Source organism: Haliotis rufescens, unplaced genomic scaffold, assembly GCF_023055435.1.
Source record: "Haliotis rufescens isolate VD_foot unplaced genomic scaffold, xgHalRufe1.0.p SCAF_4, whole genome shotgun sequence".
In the NCBI taxonomy this organism is placed as follows: Eukaryota; Metazoa; Mollusca; class Gastropoda; order Lepetellida; family Haliotidae; genus Haliotis; species Haliotis rufescens.
In genome coordinates this window covers 64,260,804-64,275,932 of record NW_025964112.1, presented here as the reverse complement: position 1 = coordinate 64,275,932, position 15,129 = coordinate 64,260,804, and the positions used below count along the sequence as shown (strand labels likewise).

General features: G+C 40.3%; 1 protein-coding gene across 8 annotated transcripts in view; it reads right to left on the bottom strand.

Annotated features, from left to right (window-relative positions):
* The window catches only part of LOC124152881, a 98,564-nt gene extending 83,770 nt beyond the window's left edge, over positions 1-14,794 (bottom strand). For 7 of the 8 annotated variants that reach the window (XM_048382685.1, XM_048382680.1, XM_048382682.1 and 4 more), the window contains exon 1: positions 14,705-14,794. The gene's annotated coding sequence lies outside the window, so the exon portion shown is untranslated. Of the gene's footprint in view, positions 1-169; positions 190-14,704 lie in introns of all 8 variants that reach the window. The other variant, XM_048382681.1, reaches the window with a different exon arrangement.
* Between the last annotated feature and the right edge of the window lie 335 nt (positions 14,795-15,129).

The following is a 15,129-nucleotide window of genomic DNA, read 5'->3' as shown; positions in this document are numbered from 1 at the left end:
GCAGCTACCTGTAGGGCTACCAAGCAAAAGAAACTGCAGCTTCCTGAAGGGCTACCAATCAAAAGAAACTGCAGATTCCTGAAGGTCTACCAAGCAAAGACGACAGCAGCTACCTGTAGGGCTATCAAGCATAGAAGTATATGGAACGAATTAATCCGTTGGAACAAACCTATTGACGTTCGTGTTGATCTGCAAAGCGTCAGTATTTTAAGGTAAGTAAATATATATACAATGTCAATATAAGTATGTATTAATACATGCAAATATATGCAGTATGTTCTTTAAGCGCATTAAATGTGTAGCATTAGGATTATATTGACTATAATATAATATGTAATATATAAGAGATTAGTGGGAGTAACGTGATGTTCATGTTTATGCAGGACTTACATTCTCACCCCCGTTTCACCACGTACGACCGACAGACATTTGTTTGTTTGTTTGTTTAATGCCGCACTCAGCAATTTTCCAGTTATAGGACGGAGGTCTGAAAATAATCGAGTCTGGACCAGACAATCCAGTGATTGACATCATGAGCATCAATCCACGCAATTGGCATACGATGACATGCATCAACCAAGTCAGCGAGCCTGACCACCTGATCCTGTTAGTCGCCTCTTATGACAAGCAAGGGTTTGCTGAAGACCTATTCTAACCCGTTTTTTCAGGGGCCCCTGTCGACAGACAGCCATGATGGAGGCCATAGGATGGGAGGATGTCTAGCGAACACATATAAAACATCGCAACTCATGGTTTAATCATGCAAATCAGACATATACTGTTTTTTTCCGTGATTTAGAATAAGGGAACAAACGAGTTGTATGTAACTATCGTGAGGTGTGCTATACCGTGTCGTTGCATCTGAACACAACATCTAATCATAATGAAATTTCATATCAAGCATGAACACACAGAAGTGTGTGCCCCTAGAGGGGAACTCTCGACCACTATTGCAACTGAGCCAAGAACACGCTTAGAAATGTCTCAGGTACAGTACCTCAATGAAAAGACAAGATGGCGAATTGTGGGTACGATAGAGAGGGGACGTCAATATCGCAAGTCAAAATGTTTGGCAAATCAAAAAGTGTCGTTTCTCGACCGTCAAACAAGTTGGGTTGCAATGAGACCTAGGCGTGGCAGGCCTAAAAATCGACATCTAGACAAGAAGTGCACTACGCAATACGTTCAAATCTGCTCCTGTTATCACTATTGAATTCCGTACAATAACAGGAAGGTGAATTTAAACATCTCCCGTTGAAAACCGACGTTAAGCAGCCCGCCTGAAAGCAAGGCGTCCTGTAAAGTTTGTGGCCCTAACAGCTTACCATATAGGCGGCAAAGTGGGATGGGCTAAACATCACCAGGGACGGCCTGTGCGCCAATGGCGTTGCACCATGTTTACCGACTAATCAAGGTTTTGCCCCCGATTCACAGATGGCAGAAAACGTTGTTGGCGACGTATCGGCGAGCGGAATGCCAGGGCAATATTTTTTTACCAGGATCGGTATGGAGATGGGATGTATGACACATAACAGGCGAACTAATTTGGTTATTGTGAATGGACATTTGACTGACCATCGATATTTTGACGAAATATTGCTCCCTGTCGTTCCAGAAATTTTGAACTGCAAGATGACAATGCCAGACCACATCGTGCCAAGGTCATCACGATGGTCTCCGACAATAAGGCATACGGACATTGGACTGGCCCGCTAAGTCCCCGGACATTTCCCCATAGAGCATCTGTGGGATGTTCTCGGACGGAGGGTGTGCGCCAGAGACCTAGAACCCGCTGATGTGGCCAGCTTGGGCAGCTCTACAGGCGGAATGGCGGCAATACCAAGGGCAACCATACGCACGTTAATCAACACTATGCCATCAAGGTGTCGTGCACTCACTCACTCACTCACTCACTCACTCACTCACTCACAATCAGCCTCCTGTAACGTAAGTCGGGCGATGCTGTACGTTGGCTACGGTCCAGTTGTTTTCACGCTACTTTCAGTGGTAGACATTTACCAGTTTCAAGACACAGGTGGAATATAAACCTTAAGCTACAGTCACACAGACAATGCGAACGCGATGTAACCTCTTGGCGACTGGTTTCTTTTGCGACCGACTTCGATTGCTGACACCGGTGCAACCTCTTCTGCCCATATTTGGAATCAGGGTATGATCGCCGGTCAATCAGCGATATGTTTTGCAACTTGTAAGTGATTGATCGGCAACTGTTCACCGCAGATACGCCGAAATATTAGTTGAGACCGATCGGTGACTAGTAAGCGAATCTTCGGTGACTTGTTGCAACTGAATGGGGACTTGTCGGTGACTAGTTGTCGATCGATAACCGCTCAAAACATGATGGTAAATGAATCAAATCATTTCTTTGCATCACCGCCTCATCACTGATCAATCACAGATGGGTTGCCATTAGGTTGCAAAAAGTCGACGAGTAGGCTAAAACCGATCGTCGTAGGGAGAAACCAATCTGTGATTAAAATTACACCACTTGGGGACCTCTTGGAGAACAATGAAACCTCCGAGCGACCACATCGGTCGCAGCCAGTCTTTCCTGCTTGTTCAAAATACTGGTTGCGACCCAATGGGTTTTTCGACAGCACTGAAACCTTGTTGCGATTTCAGTAAAACCTTCCAGAGACCCCTCGAACCTCATTCCGATTGTCAAATATTTTGGTCGCAAGGAGGTCGCATCGCGGTCGCATTGTCTTTGTCCCTGAGGCTTTACCAAACAGGTAGCATCTCACCTAGTTGATGAGAGGATGAGCTGGATTAACGGGATTTGAGTAGTATTCAGTTATATATAGGCGTTGGCGACGGTTAAATTGCTTGTAATAAATTTGCAGCAGAACCACACTTTGAGTCAATAATCTTAAAAACACATTATGAAAAACTCACTCATAACGCCACCCCAACTTTTTAGAAATACAAACACACAAGATTAAAACAACATCATTCGTATACAAAAGCCTAATGTTGCCATCTAGGTGGCATAATTATATTTTTCTCATTATTTCAAGTTTATTTTCGAAATTTCGAGGTTTTTCTAGTTATTTCGATTATTTTTTAGTAACAAATGTTATTTTTGGGGTATGTGGGATTTGTGTTTTTAAATCTTTAGTAAATTTGATAATTTTCTCGTTTTTTCAATTTTAGATATTTCTGCATTAAATTTCGAATTGTTTCTTGTTACTTCGATATTTTCACATTTCCGTTATATTTGAAATAATAATCGCAATTACAAGACAGTAATCAAGTAACGAGAAAAAAATCGAAAGTTCGATTTTTTTCAAATAGAATTGAAATCGAAATTAACGAAAACAAATAATAGAAATAACGAGAAATTTCGATTTAAAAAGAAATACGCTACCAAAGTGGCACTATTAGGCTTCCGTAATGGTATGACTACCTTTAGCTCTGCCACGTGTAGGGGCGAGTGACAAGGGGTGAAGCCACGTGACTAATCACAGAAGTATCTAACGTAGTAGTCTCTCTTGGTGAGGGTCGTAGTGGATGTTGACACGTACAGCATCGATCTAACTCTCAATAAAACTTAGCCCCGTTCTCACTCAATAAAGTCTTTGTTGTCCTTATAAAGACTTATCGACTACTTCCCACTATGAATACAATGGATAGATGAACCCACAAGATTTCTAATACACTAGGGCCATAGAGTTGAGTTAGCGTAAAATGTCAACAATATATTTACTTTAGGAGTTTCATTTGTACGATAACCATGAGGGATGAGAGTATTCATTCCAGATTTCTTATCTAAGGCATGGGAGCTCAATTTCAGTTGTGCATCACTATTCTCCTTAGTTCGAGATTTATATAAGGCCAACCATTTGAGGTTCGGGAGTGGGGTGTAGGAGGGGTTAGGGGATTTTGAATTTTGTATGGAGACAGGATTATTCCAGTTACAGCTGCAACACCACACTCGATGAGTATTATTAGCCTAAATTCTATTTTCTTAAAAAGAAATTTATTTTTGGTGGCAGACAATATACCTGTCTGAAGCATGCACTACATTACTCGGGTACATAGTTACATGGCTAATATGGCAACATTACTCAGGTACATAGTTACATGACTACATTACTCGGGTACATAGTTACAGGCTTAGTATGGCTACATTACTCAGGTACATAGTTACATGGCTACATTACTCGGGTACATAGTTACATGACTACATTACTCGGGTACATAGTTACATGGCTAGTATGGCTACATTACTCAGGTACATAGTTACATGACTACATTACTCAGGTACATAGTTACATGACTACATTACTCAGGTACATAGTTACAGGCTTAGAATGGCTACATTACTCAGGTACATAGTTACATGGCTACATTACTCGGGTACATAGTTACATGACTACATTACTCGGGTACATAGTTACATGGCTAGTATGGCTACATTACTCAGGTACATAGTTACATGACTACATTACTCAGGTACATAGTTACATGGCTACATTACTCAGGTACATAGTTACATGACTACATTACTCAGGTACATAGTTACATGACTACATTACTCGGGTACATAGTTACATGGCTAGTGTGGCTACATTACTCAGGTACATAGTTACATGGCTACATTACTCAGGTACATAGTTACATGGCTACATCACTCAGGTACATAGTTACATGGCTACATTACTCGGGTACATAGTTACATGACTACATTACTCGGGTACATAGTTACATGGCTAGTATGGCTACATTACTCAGGTACATAGTTACATGGCTACATTACTCAGGTACATAGTTACATGACTACATTACTCGGGTACATAGTTACATGGCTAGTATGGCTACATTACTCAGGTACATAGTTACAGGCCTACATTACTCGGGTACATAGTTACAGGCCTACATTACTCGGGTACATAGTTACATGGCTACATTACTCAGGTACATAGTTACATGGCGAATATGTCTACATTACTCAGGTTCATAGTTACATGGCTAGATTACTCAGGTACATAGTTGCATGGCTAGATTACTCCGGTACAGAGTTACATGGCTAGTATGGCTACATTACTCAGGTACATAGTTACATGACTACATTACTCGGGTACGTAGTTACATGACTACATTACTCAGGTACATAGTTACATGGCTCGATTACTCAGGTAATTAGTTACATGACTACATTACTCCGGTACATAGTTACAGGCCTTCATTACAAGGGGACATAGTTACAGGCCTACATTACTCAGGTACAGAGTTACATGACTACATTACTCCGGTACAGAGTTACAGGCCTACATTACAAGGGGACATAGTTACATGACTACATATCTCAGGTACATTGTTACAGGCCTACATAACTAGGGTACATAGTTACATGACTACATTACTCAGGTACATAGTTACATGACTACATTACTCGGGTACATAGTTACAGGCCTACATCACTCGGGTACATAGTTACATGACTACATTACTCAGGTACAAAGTAACAGGTCTTCATTACACGGGTACATAGTTACATGACTACATTACTCGGGTACATAGTTACATGGCTACATTACTCGGGTACATAGTCACATGGCTACATTACTCGGGTACATAGTTACATTGCTACATTACTCGGGTACATAGTTACATGGCTACATTACTCGGGTACATAGTTACATTGCTACATTACTCGGGTACATAGTTACTTTGCTACATTACTCGGGTACATAGTTACATGGCTACATTACTCGGGTACATAGCTACATGGCTACATTACTCGGGTACATAGTTACATGGATACATTACTCGGGTACATTGCTACTTTGCTACATTACTCGGGTACATAGTTACATGGCTACATTACTCGGGTACATAGTTACATAGCTACAATACTCGGGTACATAGTTACATGGCTACATTACTCGGGTACATAGTTACATGGCTACATAACTCGGGTACATAGTTACATGCCTACATTACCAGCGTTGGTACTTAACGGGATATAAATTATTCGCTACGACCCTACCTGAAGTACCTAATAAAGCGGTTCTCACTGCAACCTGTAATCTGTGAATCCTATTCGATATTTCTAAAAAAATACCTTCAAGTGATCGCCCAACTTAACAGTGATTATCAACAGTAAATCGTCTCATGTTCAGTGAGGGTTTATGGTGGCAACCATTTTGACATCTTGTAATTTAAAGTCAGTCTATTGCCACGCATTGTGAAGTCGTCTTCTAGAGAATGTACGAATCTAATGATACGAGTTAAATTGATAACAAACAATTAATGTCACGTCAGAGTGTTTGAGTCTTTGTTTTATCTCTCGTTTGGAGGAACTATATTTTGGTGGTTATATTGACTGTGACGGGAGAAACGGCTCAACACTCCCATGAGAAAGCCGTTACAGCCATGGTTCGACATGAAGATACATTATGATAATGATTGAGCTATATGTTAAAACGTCATTGTTAGGAAGTCAATATGAAATATATTACAATTTCCCACCTCAGAATGTCCTTTCATACGATTCCTACCCAAATTCAATAATTGTTCACAAACATTCGATAATATCCTATAACTGTATTCTAAGCCTTGATCCCTCACGCTAATTAACTCAGGTGACCCACTAATGCATTTCTTTCTAGAACTAGAACATTACTGGGTAATAAAGAATATAAAGAAAATGCATTTTGATAGTGACACAATGTGTTACAGCCATCAATTCGTCCTTAGTATAACTGAGCGTAATACCTCCAGCGCTGGCCACCCCCCGCTTTCTGGCTGTAATGGGGAAATGATAGAAATATATTCATAACCCGCCGATAACGGGGAAAACATTTTCGATATCCTTTCTTGCCCATGCCCACATCTGTTCCCATATCTCTACCCATCTTTGTCTCGAAACCAAAGCCCGACCGCCATACATTCCCATAAAAGGACGATAAAACGTGTGGATAATGGAAGCAGGACTTGATATAGTCTGACTTAAGGTCGATACTGTCACAAGTGTTAATAGTTGGAGCTGTGTCCTGCCTTGCTTGTGACGATGTAAACTCGCTTGTGAACTACGCGTGGCTCGACAACGCCAAGTCAGCGTCAAGTCAGGGAGGTTAGGGATCAATGCCACTTATTAACACATTAGGTCGCAGTTTAATGGTGCGGTTCACGGTCTACTGTGCGTTATACAATAACACGTTCACGGAAGTAACGGTAAATTTGAATGAATACGCTATTCGTGTGGACGTCACTTGTCGCTGCTCTAGTTATTGCACGTAATATTGGATCTAATGTTAGAGAGAGTGAGCATGGTTTTACGCCGCGTTTTGCAATATTCCAGCAATATCAGGGCGGGGGACACCAGAAAGGGGCTTCTCACATTGTAGCCATGAGAGAACTCGAACCCGCATATTAACGACTAGGCTACCCCATCGCCCCTCGAATGTTAGAGAACCGCCTCCGTAGTCTGTGGTGGAGCCTCCGCCCGGAGAGCGGAAGGTCCGGGGTTCGATCCCCGGCCGCGTCATACAAAAGACGTTAAAAGATGGTACTTGTTGTTACCCTGTCTGGCGCTCGGCATTAAGGGGCTAAAACAAGGACTGGTCGGCTCGGAGTCAGTATACTGTGTCTGAGTGGGGTATTCATGTTAAACTGCGGCATGGTATCTCAGTGAGCTAGCACTATAAATCGGCATCAGTCCGGACTAGTACAAGCAGCAACACAAACACACACACGTACATGCACGTCGCTATATAAGTGCAATAATCTTGGACGCGACGTTAAACCCAATTTCACCTCACCTCACCTCTAATGTTAGATGAAGACGTTACCAGGAGTGTAATAAATTGTGTCATTTATTTGTCATGTTTGTCATTTATCTATTGTAAACTGTGAGTGAGTGATTGAGTGAGTGAGTGAGTGAGTGAGTGAGTGAGTGATTGAGTGATTGAGTGAGTGAGTGAGTGAGTGAGTGAGTGAGTGATTGAGTGAGTGAGTGAGTGAGTGAGTGAGTGAACACCTGTACCAAAACGTCACGTTGACAAAATACAGAGGTAGAATTATGTGCTCCAACTCTATATTAAACCTCAAGGAAACCGAACCATTATTGTAAAGCATTATAATTGCTTCTGTGGAGGAATAAAAGAGGTTGTTTTAATTCACTTCACCGACTAACCAGTCTCATGAAAATTGTAAACCACGAATAATTCCTAAATAATTATTTAAGCAAGCCAGAAAACCATGTTCTCAACAAGAGCTTGGTACACCTGCGTCTGTTCACCTGTCCCGTAAGGCCCAGCATGACTAAGCCCCAAATATAAACGCCTATACTTAAAATGCGTATAAAGTCTGAAAGAGAACAAATCTTTCAGACAAAATAATACCGTTTTATAGTACAAACTGATTACTGATTAAAATTTTGAATATTACACACAAAATAGAACAACGCCCAACAGATATTTTTTTTACAAAGGTAATAAACACTATATACACGACATACAAAAGTTACTTCTTTTTCACATCAATAACACATTGCGACTGGCCTTCAGCAAAAGGCGACTAACGGGATCGGGTGGTCAGACTCGCTGACGTGGTTGATGCATGTCATCGTCTCCTAATTTCATAGATCGATGCTCATGATGTCAATCACTTGACTGTCTGGTCCAGATTCGATCATCTACATACCGCCGTCATGTAGCTGGAATATTGCCGAGAGCGGCATTAAACAACAAACAAACAAACAAAACAAACATTAAGTGAGTGAGCGAGGAAATGAATAAGTATTGTTTTGCCAGCAACATCACGGCGGGGGACACCAGAAATGAACCTCTAGTAGAATCAAATAAGCATTAATATAAAAATCTACAAAAACATTAATGAAAAGGCAACTGATCGAAAATTCAATTCATATATAAATCATATACAAACAAATTATGTTTAATTTTAAGAAGATCCTATCCTCGTTGTTATACAATGTACCTGGTCGCTGGGTCAAGGCCAATGCAGGACAAATGTCTAAACACCTTTCCCCAACAGGAATATGAGACAACGTGTTATACATGGGGACCCAGGGTTTCTGACACATTGGCAGCATGAAATACCACAGCTGACTTCTTTGTAATATAAAGCTATAAAAACATTGGCAATTTCCATTGTTCAAGTTGTTTTCCCAAATTCTACACGTCAATCAAGGATATAATTTCGGAGATTAATTTTATCAACTTTTTCTGTTTCATCAGCTGCACAAATACATAAAAAATCCATTGTACGTACAACTATTGTTGTGTTAGGTCAACAAGAGACGACTGAACAACGTGATCTTCACACCTACTGCGCACTCATCTATAAACAGCCTTGTTATAGACAACTGTATAAAGCGCCAAGGTCATCAATTCACCATGCCCAGCCTGTCCCTCCTCGCACGAGTACCCCTTTACGTCATCTTTAAATCAAAGGAACCCCCAAAGAGCGTTCCAGGAAGCAGCTGGTGGATTTCCTTTGTCAATTCTTGAAATTAAAAGACCAACGAATGTAGGTAAACAATTTTTTTTATCAAATGGTATCGGCGAGATTGGTAGCTAGTTTGCAACTGTTACAATATAGCTGACACAGCAATTATAATCCATAAGTGCCGACAAGCATCAGTGCAGTAGAAAAACACTGTCAGCTGTTACCAAGACCAGGATCAACTTGACTGATGAAATGACAAAGTATTAAAAGCATCACAGTTTTTGAAATTTGATTCCGTAGTCTTATTTGCCTCCCAGTCATTACGTAGATTAAATGTCTAAAGTTTTTGACGTGCTACTATCGTTATGGTATCCTAGTAATAGAGCGAATACGCACTCTCTGGTAAACGTTTAGTGGGGTATCAACCCGTTTCGTCTAAACAATTTAAACAGGTAAACAGTAGCTATTAGACAACCCAGGTAAAGTCAGGGATGAGTGTCTTTGCTAGTTAGACGATGTAGGCATGTGGATCAACCCATTTTACTGTGAACAGGGATGCACGAAATTCGAACAAAGGGGACATATTTTTTTCATTCATTCATTAATGTATATATCTTAGTACTTTAAAGGCGCCACAAGCATGTGGGGGCGTGAGTGTGTGTGGGGTGTGTGTGTGTGTGTGTGTGTGGGGGGGGGGGGGGGGGGGGGGGTATGTGTGTGTGTGTGTGTGGTGTGTGTGTGTGTGTGGGGGGGGGGGGGGGGGGGGGGGGTCGAATAGGCCCCCTAGCTGCTGAAACGTTGGATTATTTACTCTGGTGTGAATTCTTTTACTTCAGTGGCCAGAAAAATTAGCCATCACTGTAAATGACATGTCAAATTATATTATACGGGTCTTGGATAAAACATAATTTCTGTTTGACTTTGCCCAATGTAGTGCTGCTCTCTTCGTTTTAAGATTGATAAATATAGTAAAGCTCTATTCGTTTTGACATTGACCAATGTAGTACAGCTCTCTTCGTTTTGACACTGACCAATGTAGTACAGCTCTCTTCGTTTTGACATTGACCAATGTAGTACAGCTCTCTTCGTTTTGACATTGACCAATGTAGTACAGCTCTCTTCGTTTTGTCATTGACCAACATAGTACAGCTTTATTCGTTTTGACATTGACCAACATAGTACAGCTCTCTTCGTTTTAACATTGACCAACATAGTACAGCTCTCTTCGTTTTGACATTGACCAATGTAGTACAGCTCTCTTCGTTTTGTCATTGACCAACATAGTACAGCTTTATTCGTTTTGACATTGACCAACATAGTACAGCTCTCTTCGTTTTAACATTGACCAACATAGTACAGCTCTCTTCGTTTTGACATTGACCAATGTAGTATAGCTTTCTTCGTTTTGACATTGACCAACATAGTACAGCTCTCTTCGTTTTGTCATTGTCCAATGTAGTACAGCTTTCTTCGTTTTGACATTGACCAACATAGTACAGCTTTCTTCGTTTTGTCATTGTCCAATGTAGTACAGCTCTCTTCGTTTTGACATTGACCAACATAGTACAGCTCTCTTCGTTTTGTCATTGTCCAATGTAGACCAGCTCTCCTCGTTTTGACATTGACCAACGTAGTACAGCTCACTTCGTTTTGTCATTGTCCAATGTAGTACAGCTTTCTTCGTTTTGACATTGACCAACATAGTACAGCTCTCTTCGTTTTGACATTGACCAACATAGTACAGCTTTCTTTGTTTTGACATTGTCCAATGTAGTACAGCTTTCTTCGTTTTGACATTGACCAACAAAGTACAGCTCTCTTCGTTTTGACATTGACCAACATAGTACAGCTTTCTTTGTTTTGACATTGTTCAATGTAGACCAGCTTTCTTCGTTTTAACATTGACCAACATAGTACAGCTCTCTTCGTTTTGACATTGACCAACATAGTACAGCTCTCTTCGTTTTGACATTGACCAACATAGTACAGCTCTCTTTGTTTTGACATTGACCAATGGAGTACAGCTTTCTTCGTTTTGACATTGACCAACATAGTACAGCTCTCTTCGTTTTGACATTGACCAACATAGTACAGCTTTCTTCGTTTTGCCATTGACCAACATAGTACAGCTTTCTTTGTTTTGACATTGTCCAATGTTGTACAGCTTTCTTCGTTTTAACATTGACCAATATAGTACAGATTTTTATTGTTTTGACCTTAACCAACATAGTACAGCTCTCTTTGTTTTGACATTGACCAACATAGTACAGCTCTCTTCGTTTTAACATTGACCAACATAGTACAACTCTCTTCGTTTTGACATTGACCAACGTAGAACAGCTCTCTTCGTTTTGACATTGACCAACATAGTACAGCTCTCTTCGTTTTGACATTGACCAACATAGTACAGCTCTCTTTGTTTTGACATGACTATTTCATTGCATGTACTTATTTTGGTACAATTGACACATGATAATGCAGAATTAATTTTTAACAACCTGTGTCTATTGATGTATATGGTCTGTGCCTATTGAACATAAACACACTTCAATTAGTGCACGGTAAGAAAAAGTTGGAATCAATTCTTATTCATTTCCAGCACGAACAATCTGTGTTTCTTTATCTAGCTCGCAATGTGTTTGTGAAACATGTATGACTAATGTATTTGTGTATTTTTAAAATCTACTTGATATTGGACCATTTACGTATTGAACGATTAAAACGGTTCTATTGTGTAACTATTGCTAAAACGGATCGATCGTTTCACTGTAAAAAAGGAAAAATCACATTTAATATTGTAAAAGGAAGGCTACTGGTAGACGATTGTAAAATAGGTACTGTTGTTTTATTGTGGTAGAAACGGAAGACATCACAGTTTACTAATTGTAAAAAAAGATAAATTGTTTTATTATTGTGAAAAGGGAACTATTGTTTTATGATTGTAAAAACGGAAATACCCCATGTTACTATTGCGAAAAGGATCTATTTGTATGTTTGTAAAACAGATCTATTGTTTTATGATTGTAAAACCGTGAAACGCTTCTTAAAATGCCAATGGGAGCCCTTTTAAGTTGTAATAAAATGTACGCTGACTTTGTATTTCACTTTCCAAAATCAACCTAAGAAAAAGTATCTAGATACTGGGGATTCTACTCGCCGCCGGAATACAACGCCAATATCTGCATGGACGTCAACACGCCGACCTACGACTGAAACCAATAAAATACCCTGGGTAGTCGAAACTAGACACTGTCCTTGGGGCTTTACTACAGTGGCTTGTGCGCACTCACATCTGAGACCGGTTGCAAATTCAGCTTGTCAGAGAAACTAGCGCAGCCATCAGATTTTATTTGAAGTCATTTGTGTCCGCTAACTCAGCGAGTACAGAATTAACTGTACACTCGAGCTACAAGTAAATTCTATATATTCTATATACTAGTATATGGGATGGGAGTGAAGCATATAAATAATTTAAGGGATCTTAATAATATATTTTTATTAAAAAAATGTCACACATTCTCTGTACATTCATGTTTATGACTGTAAAATCGGAACGATTGTTTTACTACTGTAAACAAGGAAAAATCACATTTACTCGTGTAAAACAGATGAATTGTTTTATTATTGTGAAAAGGGAACTATTGTTTTATGATTGTAAAAACGGAAATAGCCCATTTCACAAATGAGAAAAGGATCTATATATTTTTATGCTTGTAAAAACGGATCTATTGTTTTATTATAAAAAACTGAACAGCCGTAATCACTGAAACATCATGTTATTATTACAAAATCGGATCTATTGTTTTACGTTTGTAAAACCGTGAAACCCTTCCTAAGATTCTAATGGGCGGCATTTTAAGTTGTAATAAAATACACGCTATGACTTGGTATCTCACTTAATAAAATCAACTAAAGAAAAGTTATATAGATACTGGGAATTCTACTCGCCGACGGAATACAATGCTAATATCTGTCTGACAGAAATGTAGACGCACACACGTTTCTCATGATTGCTTGTGTAACGAGGTCATATACGACATGAATGTATAATAGCAATGTGTCGTCTCTACAAACAAGTGCTGTAGCCGGAGTCTTAACACCATGCTTCAATACACAGGAGGTGAGGTGAGGTGAAATTGGGTTTAACGTCGCGTCCAAGATTATTGCACTTATATAGCGACGTGCATGCACGTGTATGTGTGTGTGTGGCTGCTTGTACTAGTCCGGACTGATGCCGATTTATAGTGCTAGCTCACTGAGATACAGTGCCGCAGTTTAACATGACCACCCCACTCAGACACAGTATACTGACTCCGAGCCGACCAGTCCTTGTTTTAGCCCCTTAATGCCGAGCGCCAGACAGGGTAACAACAAGTACAATCTTTTAACGTCTTTTTGTATGACGCGGCCCGGGATCGAACCCCGGACCTTCCGCTCTCCGGGCGGACGCTCTACCACAAGACCACGGAGGCGGTCTCAATACACAGGAGAAACAGAAGTAAGAAGGCGGCCTCCAATACTTCATTTTACGGCTCGGTGAACACAACACGTGTTACACGCAATGACAGCCGACAGTGTATTAATGGTTCGTAGATGAAACTCGAGTCATCACCTCATATATAACTCATCAATGTCCCTACCATTAAGAAATACAGTATAGGTATCGCCTCTTGTCTCTTGATGTGCGTCGTTGCGGCACTTATCGATTGCCGTCTAAATTTAATTTTGATATGAGTTAGGTTCTCTCCTCATTATTATATAAATGAATAAATATATATATATATATATATATATACAGAAACTACGGTTATAACGAACTCAACGGGACCACTAAGTTTAGTTCGTTGTAACCGTAGTTCGTTATAAGCATATATTCAGCATATATACAGCAAATGGCCGGGACTAAACATAAGTTCGTTATATCCGTCAGTTCGTTATAAGCAAATTCGTTATGTCATTGACAAAAAGTAGACTCACGCTAAACAAATCCCCGAATATGTAAATATGTAATGTTTCCCGGACTGACAATTATTTTTTATGAAAGATAATACTGAATAACACCCCTTGCAAGTAATTTCAATGTATTCTATATTCTAGTATATGGGATGGGATTGACACATATAATTAATTTCACGGATATCTATATATCTTCACAAGTAAGGTCTCGTCACACATTCGCTGTACAGTTAGTGACTTGGTGACAAGCCATTATTCCTTCCAGGCCTATATCCTGGGGGTTCTTCTCGTCCCCCCGCCCCGCCACACCTACCTGAAGCTGTGGTTCCTGTATGTCCGATAGAAGAGGCACTTGTCGGTGTTCCGCTCACATAGAACTATGCTAAGTGTGAAGCTATATACTTCATTTTACTGGAGTTTGATTGGTCGATAAGCCGTCAGCATCCTTCCCAGCTGGTGGTGGGAAGTTTAAAGGGAGACTACCGGAATGTCCACTTTGTCAAACCTGAGCAGTCACAGGTGGTCGTGCCTTGGATAGCGACAACGTACCATGTGCTTCAGAGAGAAGAAGCTTACAGTCATGTTACACTTGCTTCATTCTTGGTATACTTTCTACACCCAGTTCAATGCAGACTCGCTTTCCAGAATCAGTGCCTTACTAACACCTACCCGTCTCTGTCTCTGCAGTCAGCCAGTGTCTACTAACACCTACACGTCTCTGTCTCTCCAGTCAGTCAG